Source organism: Pinus tabuliformis, chromosome 2_2, assembly GCF_031772625.1.
Source record: "Pinus tabuliformis cultivar Carrire ecotype Pingquan chromosome 2_2, CPIR1, whole genome shotgun sequence".
Taxonomy (NCBI): domain Eukaryota; kingdom Viridiplantae; phylum Streptophyta; class Pinopsida; order Pinales; family Pinaceae; genus Pinus; species Pinus tabuliformis.
In genome coordinates, this window is record NC_142300.1 from 162,322,634 (window position 1) to 162,348,865 (window position 26,232).

Below are 26,232 nucleotides of genomic sequence, written 5' to 3' on the forward strand. Positions count from 1 at the left end.
AAGTACTGAATGGGGTGTTCCTAGATCAACTTCTTGGATAATGAGCTGATGTCGACAAGAAGCGATCCGTCAAAGGAGGGCCTTGATGTATCCCACATCAATGACACGGAACAGAGCAAATGATTTTGATGGAGGTGAAAACAATCTGATGATATATGGTTCAAGGTGGCGGTCATGAAAGAATGAAGTATAATGTATGGTAGTGGATGGGACACGGGTGACTTCTCTGAATGACTTCTCTTGAACATGTCGGTGACACTTATGTGATGGATCGGTAGCATTTACCCCAAATGTGGATGGTATGGCGAGACCATGGTGATGTGACCGGTGAATGAAACAACCCAACCCGACTCAGGCACAGAGTGGAAGTGTCATGTCCAAGAGCGACTTGCTACCAATAAATATTCTTTGAGTTTCTTCCCAATTTTTCCCCAGTCATTGCTGACCAGTACCTCTTTATTTTTGTCAAGCTTGAGGAGGATAACATATGCATGTTCTATAATTTTCCCTTCGGGCAAACCCATCGCTATGTTTTAACGAGCCTAGCGATAGTGAAACTCGTTCTCGTCTAAAGACAAGTTTGTCACTATTAATATTTTTAACGAGTCTAACGACAAAGATAACTCGGTCCTTTTCATTTTTAGAGAGTCTGAAAAGGTACGTAAAGTTAACTCCGGAATTCCTTTTTCGTCATCTAATCCCTTAAGTCCGAAAAAGTATAAAACAATACAGAAGGGATGAATTTTCGATAGTTTTAATGAGCCAAACAAAACAAGCGCTTGATCTTTTCGTGCAATAATCCCTTAGGTCCAAAAAGATTAAAATCTAGAGGAGGGATAGCTCTTCCGGTCGCTTTAACGAGCTGGAAGGCCAAAACTCGGCAATCTTTTCATATTTTACGAGTCAGATGAAAAGAGCTTAAAGAAGACTCGTCTTTTGAGGAACGAGTGATAAAAGGGGTAGCAGCTGATTCCAGGTAAGGGTTGGAATTTTCCAAGCACGTCAGTGTCACAAGGATGGCTAGTGAAATCACTCTTCGCATTTGTTCCTCAAAATGGGTAAACAATCAAATGGAGGTGAATGATCAGCCAATGAAAAGTGGAGGTGACGGTGCAAACACGACCAAGGCTTTAATGGCTGAAATCTTCATTCACGGTGGTTATTTACCGGAGGATAGTTCATTTTTTAACGAGCTTAAACGCGGATTGAAACACTTGCTTGGTCTTATGTTTATTTTTTAACGAGCATGAACTATGTGCTAAAACTGCTCGATAAGATGGTCTTGTTTTGATTTTTTACCATAAATAGCTTTGCTTTTCAAAGATAGTACTGTGTCTTCAATTGCTACATCAAACTAGTTAGAAATGAACAACATTTGCTTGGAAATGAGATTAAAATGCTAATATTTTACTTTGAACTACGTAAAAAGCAATTAAAAAGTGTTTTTACCTCTCATTTTACCATTTCATTTGAACTTGGTTTGTTGGAGCTTTGGAGGTGCCTCTTCCCCCTTGATTTTCATCAGCTGATTTCGGGAGATTCTGTGGACGATTCTCAGCACCGTCTGGACCAGGTAGGAGCTAAACCTGAGCTCTTTCATTTCATGGTTTCCTTTCTGCATTCTGTGCTTCATTCTCTGCTTTTCTGAGCCCCTGGGGTTTGATGGGTTCGTTCTGCCATCAACGCACCCTGGGCATATCGAAACCTGCGCTGAATGTTGACCAGTATGAAGGCAGTTTGACATTCAACGCAGGTGGAACACTCCTGCAGGTGCGTTGGGCGTAGAAAAGGAATTTGTTGCACAGTTTTTGATGAAAATTTTTGCCTGTTTCTCATCAAAATGAGGATCTAACTCCTCTCTTGTTTGTTTTTGCAGAGATATTGGAGCAAAATGACCCTTACATGGCGAGAACGAGAACATGAAGAAGAGGACATGATTGCCCTACATGATCCTGTTACAGTGAACACGCTGCGGAACTGTGGTTTGCTGAAGTTCTTCCGCATCTCTAGCATGAGACAGCAGATCAACCTACTGCAGTATTTGCTCGATGCTTGGGATCCTATCAATCAAGTTTTCCAGATTAGGGGCAAATCTATCCCCTTGACTGCAGTAGACATTTACTTCTTGGCTGGCTTGTCGAGGCGGGGTGCCCCCATTTCCTTGTCAGGTTCGGCCCGAGGGAGTGACTCTGTGAGAGATTATGTCTGCCAGTATTGCAGGGAAGGATCTCAGCCGAGTAAAGACGACAAGATCCTCATCCGAGATGTCACTGACAGGTCCCTTAGATCTATCCTGTTTACTTTTGGTAGGATGGCCGATAGTGCGTCTCTTCATGTAGCCAACAGATCCTATATGCAGCATGCCTTGGAATGTCTCCAACCGAAAATATTCAACTGGTGTGATGCAGTACTTCTTGTGATGAAAAGTCAGTTGACCAAGATAAAGGACGGGAGGTTGAAGAACTTTGGGTTCGGTTCTATTTTGACCGCCTTTGCCTTGGAGAAGATACCACTGATGCAGCCGCAGTACATTGCACTCGAATTACCTTCTCCTACTGAACCACGTATGCAGAGATGGGTTGACCATATGTCTAGGCATGCTGGTCAGTCTCAGATTTCGTTTTCTGATACCTTCTTCAGGTGGTTTGATCGTCAGGAGATGGCTTATGTTGAGTATCCATATGCTGGCATGGACTTCTGGGGTGATCCGGATTTAGTATTGCCGGATGGCGAGCAGTGGGGCGCTATTGGTAAAATCTTTGACCATATCGTTGTTTACTGTTTTTATTTATAATGTCCTTGTGCTTTATTCTATCAAGACTTTAATCAAACTCTTGTGTACATGCAGATGTTGGTCCTATTCATCCAGTAGTTCGCCTGAGAGTGCCAGCCGCTGCCCCAGCAGGAGAGGCTGCCGGGAGGGTTATTCTTCGTGACCTTGATGTGGCCGAGACTCTCACAGTGGTGTAGGAGCAGGTTGAGAGCCTTACTCTCGGTATTCCAGATGTGAGGATCGACGAGCTACCTTTGCAGTTACAGCGGCATACTACTGGTGTGCCTAGACGATGGACTCGTCTCTTACACATGATCGCACAGGCTGTGACTTGCTATCACGAGCATCATTAGACTAGGGTGCCCCCTAGCATTTTTATTTTTTGGGTCATGTGACCGATTTTGTCTTGGTTACCGAACATTATATGTAAACCATAAACAATTATATATATATTTTGATTTTCGGGGTTTTATTCTGGTTGAGTTATATGATCCACATGTTTCTTTTTATAAATTTTGCAAATGTCTATCTAACACATAGTTTGCTAATGAGTCGGTTAATGTGTTTAAGTTTCTGGAAATATGTTGGTATTGAATTAAAAAAAAATGTCTTTCCAAAATCTTAACCCTTAGGAACAAGCAATAAATAGCTGGGTTTCGGACGGAATATATACCATTGAGTTGTAGTGTTACGAGTTGTGAGCCTAGCCTGACGATTAGTCGGTGTATACCATGGGTGATGGCATCAGAGAGAAGTTCTATCAACGCGCTATACTCAGCGATGTTATTTGTTGATTGACTAATACATACACCTCTGAAACTTACTAACTCGCCGCTTGGATCAAAAATGGCCCAGGCTATGGAGGACAGGTTCCGCAAACTACGACTCGCTCCGTCGGCATATCCAACACATGTCTCCAAAAGGTTTGACATCTGCAATAAATGTAAAAAGGTGGATTACCCGACCAAAACGAACACTTTAGCGAAAACAAAATACAACAAAAGCATATTGGTTACTATCTAAGCATAGTAATGCTTGAGGTACAACCCATTACGAGGTTGTGCCAGTGGAATTCTGTCATAATCCATTAACTCGTAGGCTCCTTTTGCTAACACCCGTTTAACAATATAGGGGACCATCCATAAAGACTTAAATTTACCTGCTCCCAATTTATCGGATTCTTGGTCGTAAAGCAAGACAAAGCCGCCTTCTGAGAAGACACGAGGTTTGACATTTTTGTTGAACTGCGCCTTGACTCGTTTCTTATGGGCTTCGTTAGCCAAAGCGGCATCACGACGGGTTTCATCCAATTGGATTAATTCCAAGAAACGGGCCTCTTCTTCTGAAGTTCCGGGGAGGAGATCGATTGCGAGTTTAAGAGACGAGATTTCGCACTGGACCGGTAAGACTGCTTCGAGGCCATATACCAGTTGGAAGGGTGTGAACCCGGTTGCATTCCTTACCGATGTTCGGTAAGCCCACAAGGCTGAGTACAGGATTAGGTGCCACCTTCTCTTGTGAACTCCGATCATCCTTTGCAACATGCGCTTCAGGACCTTGTTGATCGCTTCAACTTGTCCGTTGGCTTGCGGATAATATGGAGTAGAGATGTCGTGAGACAATCCTAGTTTGGTAGCTAATTCGAGCATCATGTGATTGCGAAAATGCGATCCATGATCCGTGACTATAGCCTATGGTACGCCGAATCTGGCGACTACATGATTGAAAAAGAAAAGGGCAGCTGTTTCACCAGTGTTATCTAATGTAGGCATCGCCTCGGCCCATTTGGTAAAATAGTCAACTGCGACTATGATGTACCCATGCCCCCTGGTCGAGGTGGGGTTACATGTCATGAAATCGATGCCCCATTTGGCGAACGGCCCAACAACAATTATTGGCTGCAGAGGTGCAGGTGGTCTTCTGGTTTTGCTATCAAAAATTTGACAAGCATGGCAACTTCTGACTGCGGTTATGCAATCTTTGAAAATTGTTGGCCAGAAGTATCCTGCTCGTAAGATTTTTTGTGTTGTAGCATATCTAGATTGATGCCCCCCACAAGCTCCTGAATGACACTCATTCAGGGCTTTCTTGGCCTCCTCATGGGTGAGGCACCTTCTCAGAACTGTATCGATACCACGACGGTATAGTGTATCACCGACGATCATGTAGTCTTTTGCTTGGTATCGAATACGTTTTTGTTCAGAGTGAGAGGTGTTAGGCCTAAATTTTTGGGTTTGGAGATAAATTATTATATCTCCATACCACTCATTGCTTGTAGATATCAGAAACAAATTCTCATCCACGATTGATTCTTCGGATGTTTCATCGTTGGACGACGATGGGAGATCGCATAATAATTCTGCAAAAACTAAAGCTTTCTTTGATTTGGATTTTACGAATTCCAGATCAAACTCTTGAAGGATTGCTATCCATTTTGAATATTTACCCCCCAGCAACTGTCGCGACAATATATAAGTCATGGGGTTGCAATCTGACAGAATGGTAGTTTTCCGGAAGAGGACATAGTGTCGAAATCTTTGTATCGCTTGAACAGCTGCAAGCGCTAGTTTTTCAACATAAGAATATTTGCTTTCTGTATCATTTAAGTTTTTACTTAAATAATATATAGGGTGTTCAATTCCATCGACTTCTTGAACTAAAACCATTGCAATGGTTGTATCTGCTGCAACCAGATACAGGTTAAAATCTCTTTGATAATCGGGGGCGTACATTAATGATGCTTTCATTAAGGAATCTTTTAAAGCATCAAAGGAAGCTTGCGCAACCTGATCCCAGACAAAGGGTACCTCCTTTTTCAAAAGACGTGTATAACCTTTAGCAAGTTCGGCGTAATTTGGAATGAACCTCCTCAGAAAGTTTGCTTTCCCTTGGAGTTTCTGAATCTGAAGCAAATTTGAAGGTGGAGGCAAATTTATGATTGCCTGGACCTTGCATGGGTCGAGACGAATCCCATCCTTGGAGACTACAAAGCCAAGTAAACGACCAGAACTGACGCAAAATACACATTTGTGCGGATTGAGTCGTATCTTGTAGTGTCGGAAACGTAGAAATATCGCTCTTAAATGCTGCGGATGATCAGTCCACTTTCGCGAATGAGCCGGAAGGTCGTCGAGGTATGGTTGAACGATGTTTTTGATGTCGTGGAAGGCATAATTCATTGCCCTCTGAAATGTCGCCCCTGCGTTCTTTAAACCAAAGGGTAATTTTCGATATGCGAATGTGCCCCACGGACAAATGAATGCAGTCTTTGACTAGTCCTGTGGGCGGATATTTATTTGATTATACCCGGAAAATCCATCCATGAATGAAAATATTTCGCATCCAACGCATTCATCAATTATCTGGTCGATGAAGGGTGTAGGGTAGTTGTCTTTTGGACAAGCTTGATTTACATCCCTATAATCGACACACACTCTAATTGTCCCTTGTTTCTTCATAACAGGACAATATTCGATACCCAATCGGTTAGAGGAACCGGGTAGATGAAACCAGCATGGAGAAGTTTTTCGACTTCTGCCTTAATGGCAGCGGCTTTCTTGGGGTGCACCTGCCTGAGCCGTTGTCGTACCGGTTTGACATATGGATACATCTTAATTTCATGCTCGACGATACTTGAGTCGATGCCTCGCATTTCACTGTATGACCAAGCAAAGACATCTCTGAATTCGCGAAAAAGAGCGTTATATATTTCCAGTTCTGAAGGAGAACAACATTTGCCAACATAAATATTCTCTACAACATCTGTTTTAGTCGAGATATTTATGGCTATAGTCTCTTCAATGTTGGATAAGTTTCACTTGGAATCCACTGTATTTACAGTATTTGATAGGAATTCAAAAACTGAAGGATGATAAAGGTCATCTTGAGTATCTTCTTCATAATCCGGAAGAAGGGAACGATGGTGGCAATCACTCCATGGTGCCCCTTCAATCAACATTGATTGTACAATTCCTTTGTCGGTTCCATGCACTCGTGACCAAGGATCTGAAGGGGTACCATATTCTCTAGACCTATCTACCCAAACGCTTGATGAGCGTTGATTCGGGTTTGCCTCCCATGCTAGAAACATTGATTGCTATAATATTTCTAATGGCCTTGGGGGAAAAACCATTGCATGATCCATGTTGATATCGTTTTCTGAGATCTTTGTGGAAGATATCATATTGCAGGTTCCTATAGACGCTACTTCCGCCAGATTGATTGGAGGTGTCAGAGCGAAAGTTCCCATTAGTATAGGATCTTTTAGTAGGCCTACTCCAATATTCTGAAGCGAATGGGGGCTTCCATGGATCATGGGAATGCTTCCAGTAACTTGAGAACCATTGGGGAGGAAGTTTTGTTGATCGACGATTGTAATCCCTCCTTGAAAGGGAAATGCAATCTTCCTAAAATAGGTCGACACAACAACTGCCATGGCATATATCCATGGTCTTCCTAGTAGGATGTTGTAATCAAGATTCCCATCGATGACTTCAACATCTATTTCTACTGTTTTTCCCCCTAGTTCAACTTTCAAGTTATTTAGGATACCATATGGGGTATATGTCCTTCCGTCGAATGCTTTTAATGTCGTCGAGGATCGCGACAAGGTTGGAGATCCTAAAGTTTTCCAGCAACTCATCGACATAATACATGTAGATGCCCCCTCATCAATAATTGTTCGATGAACAGTTTTGTTGAGGGATTTCACTTCAATAAGGAAAGCTAGTTGGGCTGGTAACTGAGGATCGTATCCTTTGTGGTCGAAGGATACAAGATTGGAATCCTTAGGATCAACCCCACCAATGGCTGATAACAGAGCCTGCCTTTGGGATGGGCAATTTTGTAGTACTTCAAGAGTCGACATAGCGGATGGCGATTGGGCCAAATCTTCCACTATGTTATAATGCTGCGCCGCTCTAGCGCGGGGATTAAACGTCGACTTGTGTACTACTCCCTTTGGCGGTTTTATTGTTAATTCAGGAATGATGGGTGGTACAACTTCTGTCGAAGTTGTTGTCGAACTACTTGGTTGATCTTTATCCTTGTCGTTCGACAGCTGCGGATTCCCGTAATCTTTGTTCCTTGTCAAAATCAAAGCATCATTCTGCTGTTTCGAAATCGACAACATTAGCACTTGAGACGGGGAAGCATTTCCACTATCAACTAGATTTGTTCCTGGATTTGGAAACGGATCAGTTAGCACAGCTGAAGTTTTCGAACTCTTAAAGAATCTTTTAAGCTCAGCTTTGTATGGGCAATCTATGGTCCAATGATCCTCATCACATATATGACACCCTGAAGGGGGTTTCCTATTTCCATGAGGGTTTGAAGAAGGTTTCTCAGGAGATGACTCATCCTGTTTCTTCTTCTTCCCTTTGCTTTGTTTCTTCTTGCTTCCTGGTTGCTTGGTTTCTTTGCCCTTATCTGTCGATACGGCATTTACTTCCGAAGCAAGAAGTTCGTCTTTTGCATTTTGATCTGAAATCTTACGGGCCTTCTTAGATGTAGCCTTTGTCGATTTCGTGTCTATTTTTCCAATCACGCCATCGCCAGCGTGAGAGTCATGGTTCGATTTAGGAGGAGGAGGAATTGAGAATTCCGGTCTAGGGGCGTCAGGTATTTTGTCGTAGAGCGTGCCGGACTGAGTGTAGATTAAGTCCAGATATTGCATACGAGCTATAACTTGCTCTTCCGTTACGACTCCCCCCTTTGCCACATCTTCCGTGATGGAAGGTAATAACGACTTGATAAACCATTCAGCTAATAGCTGATCGGGAACGTACGTTTTTACCATCCTGCGACGACATCGCCACTCATGTATATGATCAGATATGTGAGTGGTCGTTGTCTGTTTGAAGTTGGTAAGGAGTTCTGTTCCCGTTTCATACCTTATTGGTAATTGAAAATGGGTTAAGAAATTCGTGGCTAAGGTACTGAAGTTGTCGAACGAAGCTCTAGGCAATTCAATATACCATTTTGCCGCTAGACCCATTAACGTCCTCTGGAAGAGGTGAAGCCTTATCGAATCATCGTTGAGGGTGTTTGATGAACACCATAGATGAAATGTCATCACGTGATTCGATGGATCTTCACCCGGATTTCCATTAAATTTAGGAATATCTGATGGAAGTTTATGCGGAATCGCTGGCCACCAAGGGGCATAAGCAATTGGATCGTTTGTTAACCGGTGTAAATCAGGTAACTCTAAAGTTGCCACGAACGGTAACTGTTGATTCAGGTTAGGTGAAGCATACCCAGGATACGATGGAATTGCCTGAGCAGTTGGCCTTTGCATACCAGCATAATGCAGTTGATGCTGGTATGACTGATACGGTTGGTGGACATGACCATTGTAAAATGGTTGATTTTGACCGTTTTGAATGTACGACTGTCCACTGTTCGCAAAGATCTGCTGCTCAGAACCTTGGTATACTTGTTGGAATTGTGGTTGTTGGTATTGCACCAGCCATGGCTGTGAAGCCATGTGCTGTTGCGCTATACTAACCATTGGACCAAGGTGTGGGGTAATTGTACCCGTCTAGACCTGTGTCGCCCCACTAGTTGGCGATTGTGGTTGAGTCACAGGGTCAAGGGGCTGTTGTATTACAACCTGAGAAATTTGAGGTTGGCACACAACAGACAGCGTTTGAACTTGTGACACCGTCACAATAGCTGGTGTAGTCGAGATGTTCGACATAGGTACACATTGTTGCATTGAATACACAACTCTTGGTTGTTGAGGTAGCATAGGTACCCAACCACTTGAGGTAATTCCAGTGTAACTCGAATATTGTTGTGAACTCCCGTATGGATATCCTCCCGGAGGGGGTAATGAAAGGGCATACTGCCCCCCATACGGTGGTAATCTGGAACTCAAGGGGATTGTTTTCCCTTGGGGACTGGATTGCCAAAATTGACCTCCAGATGGATCAATTTGTCGAGACTCAACATAAGAGTTACCGGATATTATTCCGGTTGAACAAACAAGAACGGACCAGACTGTCAAAATAGCCCCTGAGTGGGCTCCTTCTAGCGGTTGAGAGCTAGTTGGGACAGATGGTATGCCGGCGAACATTGTCGGAGTGACGGCAGGGAGTTCTGCTGTCGCTGTGTCAGTCGACACAGTCCTAGATGTTGACGGTTGTTCAGACATTTGGAGTCTATCCAAAATATTACCTAGCGATTCTACAGGAACTTCCACTGGTGGTAGACTAACTTCTGATGAAGAGGGATATAGAGTAACCCCGACTCCAAAGTGGGTTGGAGTACTTGATTGAGGATCTTCTACAATTTCTTCAATCGCAATCAAACCAGGTGGAAGGGGAAGACCGTCAGGTCCGTAAAAAATTTCTGGTGCCGAAGAAGGGGTGGAATCGACAGCGACAGATGTTTGAAGAGCAAGACTCTCCGAACCGGTTGTAGATGTAACTGGTTCAGTAACACAAGTGTTTACTCTCAGACTAGGATCAGTATCACTGTCCCTCTGTGGCTGTTGAACTTCTTCTGTAGAGGCAGGGTTTCCAGAAATGTTTGGAGTAACCGGAATCTTAGATGTTGTGGAACACTTGTTCTAACTTTAATAGGAGATTTGGAACTGGTTAAACAAGTTCGCTTTGTCCGTACTGGTTTTGATTCCGGAGACAAAGACGGTTGACTCGTAAGCCTCCGCGAACGACGGGGTTTCAATTGACTTTATTCCACGATTGCGGATTACTCGATCAACTAAAATACAAAAGGGGAAATATGTTTCCGAATTAAATGAATTTTAGACGCTTTAGACACAACTTGCTTTTTCAATTTTAAAGAGTCGAGAAAAAACAAAAGATGACTCTAGTCTCCTTCGATTTCTAATGAGCCTAAAGTGACAAGTGCTCAGATGGACCTTTTCTGTTAAGGAGTCTGAAAAGGAACGAAAGGGACTGCTCTGGAGATCTAGGTAGAGGGTGTGCCAAACCAATCACAAAACTGCAGAATACGTTTTACGGTACGGCAGTCAATCTTCCCGAATGCTATGTTCGGTGCATTGCGATCAGTAGGGCGGCCGACACGGCTTCCTATGGATAAAAGGTTTTAAGCCTATAGGGGTCTCCCAATATATACTCGACGGTACGTGGGAGCACAATCCGTACTGGCACTTATCGTCTCACAGTGGAGGAATCACCCAACCATCAGTGAGGACAACAGTTACCAGGCTTTACGACGCCGGAACACGTCTCTAGCCTAGACCTCTATGTTGTGCGTTAAGTTCCAAAGCGTTGTTAGATTCATTCAATTTATTTTAAGTTGATCTTTCTTAGAAGTTTGCCTTTTTGGATCACCACGAGATGTAGATGTAATTCCTAAATGCAATCTAAAGATGATAAGCAAGCATTTATCTCTTTTCAACAATGAAAATCCTAGCTACAAGGGGAAAAGAAAGACACAATATTTTCTCAAAGAGCAAAGAGCACACTGTAAATGCACTTTTCCTAAATCAAACCATACAAACTATCATTATGCAAATGCACAAATGCATGTATTTGTTTTCACTTTCTTAATATTGATGCCTAAAAATAAAGTTGATGTACAAATCTGAATTTGCTTTCAAGTGAAAAACATAAACAAGCTTCTTTTTCGAAATCAAAAGGGTAGAGAAGATTACGACACTTTATGATTTTGAAGTAAACACTCGTTTCGACACTAGAAAGAGACAAATTCAAACCAAAGCAAAAAAAAAGTATAATCAACTGTCAATAGTAAAGAAACTTTCTCCTAAGATCAAAATCGACAGTTACGACAGATCTAAATCTAAGGACGACAGTATGACTATTTTACTTTTCAATGGAAAACTGTAAATGATGTAACAAATACACAAAGAACACCTATAGTATTTTTGTACAAAGGAGGTAGAATTAAGGCAAAGAAAAGGGGTTTTCAGAAAGGTACACACACTGATAACAGGCTGCAAAAATCAGGGATAAAACTGAACAAAATGAAGCAAAGAACCTTAGCTGCACAGGGAAAGGGCTGATCAGCGCACCTGTTGCACAGAGAAACTGAATTACAGCGCAGGTAGCCCTCTCGGGACCTGCGTTGAAATGCAGAACCTCTTCACAGAGCCTGCGCTGGGGCAGAAACGAGACTTCTATCCGGGTTCTGGGTCACGGTTTGCAGTTTAATCTATGGATTTTGGCTGAGTAAAAGCAATTAGTAAGGTACAATCAGAGGGATGATTTAAAGGAGGACTAAGAGCTATCACAAAGGGCAATTAGAGCATTTTTGGATCAGCTGTTCAAATCATAAACAAATCCAGTGAGAGGATTGAAGCAACAACTACTTTGCATTTGATAATGGCAAATGCAGTTCGATTGCTACTTCTGTGTTTATGAAGCAAACAACAAAAGAAACACAAACAAACTAACTAGACACGATCCCCAGCGGAGTCGCCATTTTGTTGTTGGGAAAAGTATCTATTCAGAACGCCCCTATCCCACTCTAAGGTGTGACAGTGCCTTAGCAACGAACAAGGAAAATTACTTTCGTATTCTTCTTTATGAAATGTAAATGAAGAGGAAGGATAAACTAACCTGTGTCTTGCACTAGTTTGTTGATCCAATCGCTCTCCTCTTCAACAGCTTCTAGCTACCTGCTCCCTTACTGGCCCAGCTTCACCAAGTTCCTGCAAGATCACAGAAGAGAGAAACTACACAAAGACATAGATTTACATTCATAAATAGCTTAGGATCAGATTTAAGCTAAACATGCAAATATAACAAAACATCACTGATACACAAGCATGTAGGAGAAACTCAAATAATTTTATTGATATAGTAAGAAGATCCAGGAGGAGATACAACCAAGTGAGTCCCGATCCAGCATCTACCTCCCAGCAAAGGAATCCCTTCCTCACCTCCAACAAATCATAAATCACCCAATGCACTAATCTCAATCTCAAAACCAACAACAATTCTCTGCAAAGTACAAAATTCCAGCCTTTGGATCTCTGGGATGAGGGATCCATATATAGATGTAAGCAGAGAGGATGGGTCAGCTTATGTTTTGACTTGTGGCTTCTCTCTGTCAGTTCTTGCTTCCACTTGGAGGCTGAGAGCCTCTTACTCATCACTGGTCGAATTCAGTGAGGCAAGTGTCATTGGAGAAGATTCTGGAAGCTTCCATTGTCTCTCCACCTCGTTGAATGACTCTGCCACTTGTCATTTCCCACTCAACGCACCTGGGTAGTGCATTCAAGTGCGTTGCAATGCACCTAGACAGTGTATTTGGGTGCTTTGCAACGCAGCCAGCTAGTGGAGCATCTGAATTGATCCTGATTTGACTAGTTCTGAGTAGTTTTTGGTGGAGAACTTCTGGGAGAAGCTGTCATTGGTTGACCTTGTTCCTCTAGGTGTAGGAACAACACTTTTAGGGACTTTGGATCCCTTGGATTATGGAAATTTCATGCTTAGAGCTGTAAGGCACAAAAATGTCTATAACAGGGTGAGGAGAAGATGTCCTTGTATTCTCCCATGACCTTATCTACCTCCTTTTTCTATGTGGAGGAACCCTTCCGAGAGGCCATGGATGTGGCCACAGTCTTTCCCTTATTTTGAGAGTGAATCAAAAAGAAAACAAATTTCCTAGTCCAGGAGATGATAAGACTGCATTGCTTAGTTGATATCAAAGAGATGGCAGTCTGCGGGGCAATCTTCGATATCCTGTATAACTTATTTCCCAATGTAATAATAGCAGTGAGAGGCCTCGACTCATATATAACATGATGCTTCCACAAGTATGGTTTTCCTAATAATACATCACAAACTTCAAGATGAGTAATGTCACACAATACCTCATCTATGAAGGGTTTGATGTTGTAGGGAAGATGACACTGTTGGATGATGCAGAGATCTTGTCCTTGGTGGAGCCAACCAATGGTGTATGGTTGTGGCTGTGGTGTGGTCAACAGGCGTAGCCTCTTAATGACTGTTGCTGAGATGAAGTTATTTTGGCTCCCATTGTCAACAATGAAATACAACGGAGACCACTTCATCAACATTTGTGAGTGGAAGGGACACTCCCCTTCCTCTAGATATTCGGGATCAATCTTCTGGATCTCGGTGGTGGGAATGGTGGAGTTGGGCTCCAAATTAATAATTTGCTTCCCTTTGTCATTCCCCTTATTGGGTTCTGACTCAGAGTTGAAACATGCATATGACTCTGAATCTTTCAGCTCATCCATGAGTGATGAGTCAGATGTGCCCTTTTTGAAGCAACTCCTAGTTTTTTCACTTGATCTCTTCATTTTCTAGAATGGAGAGGTGATATATCAACCCATTGGGTAGAGGTTCTTTAGGAGTCAAATCGATTGAATGCTTGATCTATTAGTGTAGGGTTACCTCTATGGGTGAGGAGAAGATGTCCTTATATTTTTCCATGACCTTATCCACCTTCTTTTACTGTGTGGAGGAACCCTTTACGGTGGCCATGGATGTGGCCACGATATTTCCCTTATTTTTAGAGTGAATCAGAAAGAAAGAATAATTCCTATTCTGGGAGATGATCTTACTGCATTACTGAGCAGAGAGCAAAGAAATGGCGATAGGCGGGGCTAAATCTAGTATCTTGTATAACTTACTACCGCGTGGAATAATATAATGTGAGGCCTCGACTCATACACAAAATAACACTTCCACAAGTATGGTTGGCCTAATAATACAACACAAACTTCAAGATGAACAACATCACATTATACTTCATCCGTGAAGGGTTTGATTTTGTAGGGAAGATAACATCGCTGATTGGTGTAGAGATATCGTCCTTGGTGGAGCCACTCAATGGTGTATGGTTGCAGGTGTGGTTTGGTCGGTAGGGCCAACCTCTTAATAATCGCTACTAAGAGGGGGTTATTTTGGCTCCTGTTTTCGATAATGTACTGCAACGGAGACCCCTTCACCCACATCTGTGAGTGGAAGAGACGCTCCCCGTCCTTTGGATATTGATGGTGGCAACAGTGATGTTGAACTCCACATTAGTAATCTAATTCCCTTTGTCATTATCCTTGTTGGGTTTTGAATCAGATTTGGAACATGCATCTCACTCTGAAGCATTTAACTCGAACACTAGTGACTGTTTGGCTCAACACTCACTTGTGTTGTGAGTGGGGCTCTTACGAAAATCGCACAACTTTCATGTGTCCCTTGTCTTCATGGTATTGTTATTTTCTCATGGATTTGATGGGTTATCCCGGGTCTCCCAACCTTGGATTTCTCCTTTATTTTGTGATTTAGGGTTGCCTTTCCCTTGCTTTGAATTTGAAAATCAAAAGTCTCACCTTCTTTTGTTTAAACTTTTGCTCTATCTTGACAGCGTATTGGTAGGCGGCATGAAGCAAGGATATGTCTACGAACTCCATCTCATCTTGGATGTAGTTGTGTAGACAATCGTAGTACTTCAATATCATATTCCACTCAGAATTCTTGATACCCAACTTTGTGCAAAGGTATACAAAATATTTGTGAACTTTGAAATGTCTTGGTCCCTTCCCTGCCGTAGTGTGGTTCATTTATCTTCATAGCTCTCCACAAGGTAATATTGTTACTTGATGGCGTTTTGGAAAGAATTCAAAGTGGTTGCAGCTGAAAACAGTGAGGGTTCCCTCTCATCCCTCTGCTCATAGTAGGTTTCCCACCAGTCCTTGACATGGAGGCGACTTTAAGGAGTGAAAAAGTAAAGTTTTTCCTATTGAAAAAATCATGAACTGAAAAATATCCATCCAACATATTTAACGATTTATATACAACATATGCATCTATCTAGCCTTCAAATATGGGAATAAAAAAGTTGAATTGTACTTTAAAGGGAGTGGCAGCTCCAAGATGGTTGCTGGATGAAGACGTGTAACCTATAGGCATCCACTAAAGGATTTGGGAAAAGTTTTCCATCATCTTGATCCTTTGTTTCTCAAGGGCTCCTTTGAGAAATATTTTGAAAGGATCTCCTACTCCATCTTCTTTCTTTTCTTCCTCCATTGGAGACCATCAGAGTCAACGAAGTCGGTATTGCAAAGGTTCAACCAATTCTAGCCATAACTCCTTATACCCCAACCTTGTTGGGGACATGCATAGAAAAAAATGAAAGAGTAGACCGCTCTGACAACACCGATACAAATTTATCCATGAATGAAATGAAAATACATATTTAAACATAAACACAAAGCTACAACAAAAATTGAACTTCACTTCATCAATAAAAATACTAAAAATTGTTTAGATGTAGAATGGAAATAAACTAGCTCGGGCGATGGTAGCTTATCTCTGAGAAGAGTTGTGGCACCTACATGCCTCTGAACTGTGTTAAAATGAGGCTCATGTACCTTTTTTTCATTAAGAAATAATGAGAAACTCTAAACATCCAAAAACCAACCCTAGGAGATGAAGTGGTAAAAGCTTGTAGGCCCCGTTGTGGTTAGCTGGAATGTCAACTTCCCGAGGTCGTAACATTGGCATACGATCTCTATTTGGCTATTATAATACATATTTTTGAAGATATGAAAGAGGAGGATGAAAGAAGAGCAATAAACAATTCTTACACGTTAACAAACTCTTTGTTTTACCCTTAAAAAATTTCTTTTATGCCCTCAAAACAACTCCATAAGTTTAGGACCTAAAAAAATGCCAAAAATACTAAGTTTTACTATGATTAAGGAAATTGAAAGAAACAACAATGGGGATCCAAGTGGAATAGGTGAGTGACCACAAATATCCACCTGGATCAGTCCTCCTCCCTTAGGAAGCAATGGTCCCCATTGTGTTGAGTGCCTTTATGCGATGGGGACAATTTTGTTCAACTTGGTGCCTGGTCAACCACTTTCCTTGGTGCAGGAGTTAGTTAGCTTTGACAACCCGATAGAGTTGGATATTCTATTGGTGAGTGGTCTTGATATATTTTTCCATGATCTGATTAGTTGTGGCTTGTTCCATGTGGTTTGGGCTGAGCTCTGTTGGTTATAGTTGTTCTACAATGTCTAATGTTTCCAGCAATGGTGGAAAGTATGGCCTAAGGTTGTCCAAATTGAAAATTAGGTGCAGGCCAAGGAATGAGAGAAAGTTGAGGTCAAAATCTTTGTCACCCACAACCTTGGTGATGGTGTAAGGACCATATCGGATTGGTCAGATCTTCTGATGGGCTCTGGCAAGGCATTCTTTCTAGAAATACAACCAAACTTTCTCACCCACCTGAAACTTATGTGGCACCCAAAGTTGATTATGTCGGTGCTTATACCTAGAATTGGACTCCTCCAATATGTCTTGAACCTACATATGTGTTGGATGCGTTCAATAAACCTGGTTGTTTTATCAACCTCAAATTGTACATGTGTGGAGTCTTTCTATGTAGTAGCATGGGGCATCACAACATCAATCAAACATAATGGTTGTAATCCCGAACCACTTGAAAGGTGACCAGTCGAGCTATGGATAGCTCTGTTATAGTTGTACTACACGCAGGGAAGGCTCTCATCTTAGGTTCATTGATGCTTGGATTTTTACATGTAGAGTATGTGCACTATCATCCTGTTGACAACCTTTGTTTGTCCATGAGTCCAAGAATGGAATGCAAACAAATTGTTGAGGTTGATGTCCAATAATGTCCAGAGGCTCAACCAGAATGTTCTTAGGACCTACTATACCAATCTAATATAATGGTCTGTGGGATCCCAAAATGTACCCACAATCATTCAAAGAATATTGTAGCAGCATCCTCTACTGTGATACTCTTCTTGCAGGTCGCTAATATATCCATCTTAGAAAATATGTCCACGACCACAAATACAAAGTCATTACCATGCATAGTAGAAGGGAGGACAAAAAGATAATCCATGGAGATGGATTCCTAGGGCTAGCTGTGAGTAGGAAGAGGAGTGTACAAACCTTGCTTCTTGATGATTTCCTTCGCAATGTCATATGTAGTGCAAGATATAACATCTTTTCCAATACCTTATAAGAGTTTGGGGCAATAAAAATACTTTTGTAGTATGACCACAACTTTCTCCACACTAAATTTCCTTGCGACTCGACTGTAGTGGGCCTCCTAAATCAGCTTGGCACACTCACTTGAATGAAGACAAAGATGGGCGGGTAGTGTAATAATGTGTCCTAGAGGTGGAAATATGGAACTTGCTTGCCATCCACTACCATCTGGTATGTGGTGGAAAACTATGGATCATTTTTATATAATTGCAGCCTTCTGGAGGTCTGATCGACACAAGAGTTGAGAATAGTAGTTAGTGTTGCAATTGGAGGCTGACTAAGGCAATTTGCAACATAATTCATGCTGACCTTTTTGTATTTTATGTTCAAGTGGAATTTTTGTAGATGTGTAGACCACTTATGATGGCGATCCTTCTACAACTTCCCTTGTGTCTTTATAAATTGAAGAGGTCAGTGATCTATGTGGATAACCATCTCCTTCCCCAAAATGTAATGTTTCCATTTCCGACAAGATTGCATGATAGAATACATCTCTTTATCATAGGTGGGGTACTTTTGAATTGTATCAGATAGTGTCTGACTATGATAGGCCACTAGATGCCCTTGTTGGGTGAGGACTACACAAATAGCATACTTTGAGGTGTCTAACTCAATTCAAATGGTTGTTGTAGATCTAGTAATGTGAGTACAGGTATAGAGAAGAGGCAGTTCTTTAGCTCAATGAACACATTTTGTTGGAACTAAGAGAAGGAAAACTTTGCTTACACTCTGCCCTTTCTTTCAAAGCTCTGTTAGAGTGGTCAGGATGGCCAATCCAAAATGACTTGGATCTTAGTTGGATCCATGTGCATGTCTTTCTTATCTATGACGTAACCCAGATATTGGACCCGACTCATTGAAAAGGTGCATTTCTCCAAGTTAGCACACATCTTGTGTTGTCACAGGATTTGAAGGACTTGTTGAATGTGTTGCAAGTGCTCCTCCCAAATCTTGCTAAAGATGAGGATTTAGTCTAGATAGACAACCATGAACGAGTTTTTGAAGGGACATAAGATGTCACCCATAATCCTCATAAAAGTTGCAGGGGCATTTGTCAACCTGAAAGGCATAACCAACCATTCAAAAATGCCTTTCTTGGATTTGAAGGCAGTCTTCCATACATATGTAGGCTCTATTGGAACTTGGTCATAACCAGACTTCAAATTGATCTTGCTGAAATACTTGCCCCTCTTGAGCTAGTCCAAAACATCATCAATTCGTGGGATTGGATACCTGTTCCTAAAAATGATTTTGTTTAGTGCCTGATAATCAATTCAGAGCCTCCAGGTCCCATCCTTCTTCTTTACAAGTACAATCAGGCTCCCACAAGGTGATAAACTTCTTCAGATGTGCCCTTTTTGCAGCAACTCCTGGATCTGTCACTTGATCTCTTCATTTTCCAAAATGGAGTGGTGGTGTATAGTCCCATTGGGTAGAGGTGCTACAGAAGTCAATTCAATCGAATACTTGACCTGATAGTGCAGGGGTACCCCTATGGGTGAGGAGAAGATGTCCCTGTATTCTCCCATGACCTTATTTACCTACTTTTACTACGTGTAGAAACCCTTCTTGGGGGCCATGGATCTGGCCAATATCTTTCCCTTATTTTGAGGGTGAACCAGAAAGAAAACAAATTTCCTAGTCCGGGAGATGATCATACTACATTTCTTAGCTGAGATTAAAGAGAGGGCAGTCTTCGGGGATATCTTCAGTATCATGTATAACTTACTACCCAATGTAATAATAATAATGTGAGGCCTTGAAACATAAATATCATGACACTTCCACAAGTATGGTTTTCCTAATAATACATCACAAACTTCAAGAGGAGAAATGTCACACAGTACCTCATCCATGAAGGGTTTGATATTGTAGGGTAGACGACACTGTTGGATGGTGCAGAGATCTTGTCCTTAGTGGAGCCACCCGATGCTCTATCGTTGTGGGTGTGGTATGGTTTGTAGGCTTGGCCACTTAATGACCAGTGTTGAGATGAATTTATTTTGGCTCCCACTATCAACAATGAACTACAACATAAACCCCTTCACCCACATCTATGAGTGAAAGAGATGCTTCCCTTCTTCTAGATCTTCGGGCTCAATATTATGGACCTTGGTGGTGTGAATGGTGGCATTGGGCTTCGCATCAATAATTTTCTTCCCTTTTTCATTCTTATCGGGTTTTGAATTAGAGTCAAAACATGCATTTGACTCTAAAGCCTTCATCTTGTCCACCAGTGATTGTTTGGCTTGACACTCACTTGTGTTGTGAGTGGGGGTCTTGTGGAACTCACACCACCTTCCTATGTCCTTCTTTTACTTCACGGTTTTTTTATTTGCTTGTAGCTTCAATGGGTTGTCCTGGGTCACAACACCTTGTATTTGTCCTTTGTTCTATGGTTTGGGGGTTTCTTTCCCTTGCTTCAGATTCATAGATCCAAAGTCTCACTTCTTCTATTTAAATTTTGTTCAATCTTGACAACGTGTTGGTAGGTAGCACAAAGCGGGGAGTTTTTCAAGAAATCCATCTCATCGTGGATGTATTCGTGTAGACAACCGCAACACTTGAGTACTAAATTCCACTCAGAATCCTTGATAGCCAACTTTGTGCGAAGGTTATAAAAAATATTTGTGAACTTCTTCTTACTTGGTCCCTTCCCTACCTCAGTGTGGTCCATTTTATGTACTTAAATTCATATCTCCTAACAGGGTAATATTGTTCCTCGGTAGGATCTCAAAAATAATTCCAAGTGGGTGCGACTAAAAATAGTGAGGGTCCCCTCTCGTCCCTCTGCTCACAATACATTTCCCACGAGTCCCTGACAAGAAGGCAACTTTGAGGGGTGCAAAAGTAATATTTTCCCTATTGGGAAAATCATGAACCGAAAAATATCCTTTCAACAAATTTAACCATTTATCTACGACATTTGCATCTATCTGGCTTTCAAATATGGGAATGTCAAAGTTGACTTGTACCTCAAAGTGGAGTGGTGCCTCCAAGATGGTTGTTGGATGAAGATGTGTCGCCTGTGGGCATCCGATGAAGGATATGGGCAAAGTTTTCCATCATCTGTTCATTTCTCACTCAAGGGCTTCTTCGAGCAATATTTTGAAAGGATCTCCCACTCCCTCATATTTATTTTCTTCCTCCATGGGAGGCCGTCTAAGTTGGGAAGGATGGTATTGCAAAGTTTCAACCAGTTCAAGCCCTAACTCCTTATACCCCGACCTCGTTGGGGACATGCACGGAAAAACATAGAAAGAGAAGAATGCTCTCATACCACTAATCTAGATTTATGCAGGAATGAAATGAAAATATAGATTTAAATAGAAACACAGAGCTACAACGAAAACTGAGCTTCACTTTATTAATAAAAATACTGAAAATTGTTTACATGAAGAATGGAAATAAACTAGCTCAAGTAATGGTAGCTTATATCTGAGAAGAGATGTGATGGCTACATGCCTCTGAACTATGTTACAATGAGGATTGAAGGAATTTTTATCATTAGGAAACAATGGGAAACCCTAAAATTCCAAAAACCTAACCCTAGGAGATGAAGCGCCAAAAACTTGTGGGCCCTATTGGGGTTAGCTGTAACGTCAACTTACCGAGGTCGTAACTTTGGTATATGATCTTCGTTTGGCTATCATAATACCTCATTTCAATGATGTCTAAGAGGAGTCCAAATATTTTTGAAAGACCATTTCTAATATGAGGTTCTTTTGGCTCACATTGTCGACAATGAACTACAACAAAGACTCCTTCACCCACATTTGTGAGTGGAAGAGACGCTCCACTTCTTCTGGATATTTAAGCTCAATCTTCTGGATTTTGGTGGTGGCAATGATGGCATTTGGCTCTGCATTAATAATATTCTCCCCTTTTTCATTCCCCTTGTCGTGTTCTGACTCAGAGTTGGAACATTCTTTTGAATCTAAAGCCTTCAGCTTGGCCAACAATGATTGTTTGACTCGACCCTCACTTATGTCGTAAGAGGGGCTCTTATGGAACTCACACCACTTTCATTTGTCATTCTTTGTCTTCGTGGTGTTTTATTTTCTTATGGCTTCGATGGGTTGCACTGGGTCACACCACCTTGGATTTTTCCCTTACTTTAGATTCGCAGATCCAAAGTCTCGCTTCTTCTGCTTAAATTTTTGCTCAATATTAATAGCGTATCAGTAGGCAACACTAAGCGAGGAGATGTCTAGGAACTCCATCTCAACCTGGATGTATTTGTGTAGAAATCCATGGTACTCGAGTACCAGTTGTCGCTCATAATCCTTAATACCCAATTTTGTGCGAAGGGTATGGAAAATATTTGTGAACTCTTGCACGTCTTGGTCCCTTCCTTGATGTAGCGTTGTCCATTTTAAGTACTTATCTTCATAGCTCCTGACAGGGTAATATTGTTCCTTTATGGCATCTCAGAAAGAATTCCAAGTGGGTGCGACTCAAAACAATGAGGGTTCCCTCTCGTCCCTCTACTTGCAATATTTTTCCCACTAGTTCTTGCCGTGGGAGGCAACTTTGAGTAGTGCAAAAGTAATATTTTCCTTATTGGAAAAACCATGAATCGAAAAATATCCTTCCAACATATTTAACCATTTATCTATAACATCTGCATCTATTTGGCCTTCAAATATGGGAATGATTTGTACCTTAAAGGGAGTGGCACCTCCAAGATTGTTGTTGGATGAGGATGTGTCACCTGTGGGCATCTACTAAAGGATCTGGGCAAAGTTATCCATCATCTCATTCATTTTTCACTCGAGGGCTTCTTTGAGCAATATTTTAAAAACAATATCCTGCTCTCTCGTCTTTATTTTCTTTTGCTATGGGAGGTCGTCGGGGTCAGAGAGGCCAGTCTTGCAAAGGTTCAACCAATTCAAGCCCTAACTCCTTATACCCTGACCTTGTTGGGGACATGCACAAAAAAACAAAGAAAGAGAAGACTGATCCGATACAATTGATCCATATTTATGTAGGAATGGAGTGGAAATACATATTTAAATAAAAACATGGAGCGAAGTGAAAAATTCACTTCACTCCATTAATAAAAATACTGAAATGTGTTTACATGCATAAAGGAAATAAACTAGCTTGAGCGATGGTAGCTTATCTCTGAGAATATATGTGGTAGCTATGCACCTCTAAATTGTGTTACAATGAGGCTCAGAGGCCTTTTTATCATTAAGAAATAATGGTAAACTCTGAACATCCAAAAACCTAACTCTAAGGGATGAAGCGCCAAAAGCTTATGGGCCCAGTTGGGGTTCGCTGAAATGTCAACTTCTCGGGGTCGTAAATTTGGCATATGATATCCGTTTGTCTATCATAATACCTCGTTTCAAAGACTTCCAAGAGGAGGCCGAAAAAATTTAATAATTTAGTGTTGCACTTTTTTAGTCTCTTTGTTTTTCCGAAAAGAAAAAAACGTCTTTTAGGACCCAAAAAACTGCCACAGGTTGTGCTACAATTAAGGAAACTGAAACAATCAGCGGTGGGGTCCCACCCATTGTACATGGGGATGGACCAATATGTTGTACATAGGGATGGACATTTCCTTGATAATATCAGCTCATAGTACACCATTGAGATTGAACATTCACATGAATATGGATTTGCTAATTAGAAGACGATATTGTGGTCTTCAGCAAGGTGCCCAATATCATTGTCTTTTCATTACAATAACTTTGTATATTGGAAGCAGGGCTTTACAAAAACATCTCAGAAATATAATGGCCAGACTATGTGTTGCAAATTGTATAGATGTTAACATTTTTACATGTTTCCACCTTCATGATAGGCTATTAAATAACAGAACCTATTGCATCCAAAGGAATAATTCTTTGCCTTTTTTTTGAAGCCAATCTTCTGGAGGACAATTCATTACAACCAACCCTCTCCATCACATCCCTCAGGGATTCCTGCACACAATTACTAGATGGGTTGTCATGGTCTTTTTCGGGGACTCCTTCCATTCTTTTCATAATAAACACATTCTTCATCCTACCACCCAGAGTAGAAATCTTTTCCTTCACAGCTCTGAGCCTTATAGAGTGAAGGTTCCAGTTCAAATCAAGAAAAAGGTTTGGCCTAACATCACAATGTAGAGATGCTTTGATGACAAGCCTACCCTCATTGTTATCTCCATCTCCATCTTCTTCCTCTCATCTCAATTCATCCACGTATGTTAGCACATAGATTCCTTTGTCTTTGATGCACGTTGCGTCAAGTATCTTACATGATAAATCATTCATGCAAGTAGGAAACCTTGTTTGTCTGCATCATTTAGAAAAAAACAAAACCCAAGTACGCTCCATCACACAGAGAATACACCAAGTCATGAAGATAAGGTATGAGTATAGGCCATGAGGCACTCATACACAACCCCAGCATATATACGTATAAGACATGGCATAAAATAAAAAAACATGAAGATTATGCGTATGCATTTCCCATGAAGATGTTAGACAATTTAGTTATCATATTTGGTATAGAGGAGAGATTTTATATTTTACTAAGCACCTTATAGGGTGGAGTCTCTCCTCTCTTGTCTGGCCTAATTTTGTAATATCTTTTGAACATTGTTTGAGGTAGGTTGAAGCAAAATCTCGTTTAACACAAATATAATCATTGTGTGAAATAAATCTATTTCCATAAACGTACACACATTTTATGCTGTTAAATGTAAAAATGTATAGTATACAAAAATATATTGGTAGAGTTTTAATCTTAAATGAGGATCCAACTAGATATATGTAACCATTTTTTCAAATAAGCTTCACATGTAAAACTAAACTAAACGTCTATATCGAGAGACATGCCATTAATTTTATGCAAAAAAGGGGTGTAAATAATGATCTAGCTAAGTTTGTCTTAACAAATGCATTTTCTGGATATTTTGATTTCTGTTGTACAAATACATAAGCTCAAGTTTAAAAACACGTTGTTATATTACAAAAACCTTCAAATAAGCAAAGTAGATTGTCCTGCAACAAGTTCCATCCAACAATAGATAGCAGGTACAAAAACATTTTGCCTCAATATATTTTTGAATTTTTTTGTCAAAAATAGTAATTCTCAAATTAATGAAAATTGTTTGTTACTTAAGATCCAAAAAGCAACCCCGGATGCGGGTGATGGCATGTCAGACAGGGACGAGCCACATGCCCAGCATGTGCCGCCCCGTGCCAACGTCGCAGAGTAATGGCTCACCGCCGCCGAGGTATAACATTCAGCAGCCCGAGCTCTGGGCATTCAATGCTGAGCAGAGTGAAGCGACGGGGAGGCAGGAAGCAGTTATGGAGGGCTCTGTTCGAGGGAATGTTGAGAGATATTACAGGGAAGACGGATCAATGCAGATGCATTGGCTTGGTAAGGTCTGGGTGGTGCAGGCTCGGAAAGTCTCTGGACGGGTGGGCGCTCTCCTCCCTCAAAACGCAGTCACTGCAACCTGTTATTGTGAATCTGGTGAATGTCTCAGAAAGGAACAGAACTCCAAGAGCAATTGGAGCGAATTTGAGGCGAAAATTGAAGTCTCTCGCTCGGGCAAAGTCTGCTCCGGGTTTGCTACTTCTGTGCGTGGTCTTTGGGCAGTGGAGTTCCGCCCTGCATCATTTCGGGTACTGTTATCCTTTGGCAGTCACAGCGGGGACTTCAAACCCACGCGCTCGGTCCTGGAACAAGCTGAAGAAGACGTGGAGTCTATGGCTCGATTGCGGGAGAGACAACCGAGCAGAAGGGGACCAGGGCGAGGTGCTTCTTCACGCCCCCCTGCAGCAGATGTGCACCATCACTGCTGCTGCTGCTACTGCCACAGGAGAGCGAAAGCCACCCCAATTCAAGCCAATCAGTTCATGGAGGTCGGCAGCTCCAGTGGAGGAGAGCCTGTGCTTCCAGCATTTGGCTCAGTCGTTTTCACCTTGGGCAGCTCGAAGGATAGTGCAGGCATCAGTGCACATATCTCAGTCCTCTTTACCAAGGTTCCTGAGGAGAATGAAGATGGAAAGCCACCAGTTTCGGCTGAGCTACTTCCAGAAGGCAATCGTGAGGAGAGTCCAGTGCTGCAGCCATCAATTGAAGAAGGAACTTCTGGGAAAGAGCCCAAGCAAGCCCCTCCCCAACTTCCAGAGCAGGAACCTCTGGCCACTGCAAAGGATCCAATGGCAATGTGGGCAGGCATCCCTGAAGGCCAAGGATGGTGCTACGTCGTGGAGGAAGAGCCTGAAGATTGATCCCCAGAAGCACTCTCCAGCCCTCTCTTCTCTCTCTCGGCTATGGTCTACCTCAAAGGTCTCTCTCGGCTACGTTACTGTGTCTGTTTATTTTCAGTTCTTAATTATGTCATGTATTTTGCGGTCATGCGTCTGGGCAAGGTTTCCCGTGAAGTTTTTTGAATGGAAGCCCCTGCGTGGGCCGTATCGCTACTGTATAAGCTCAATCCTG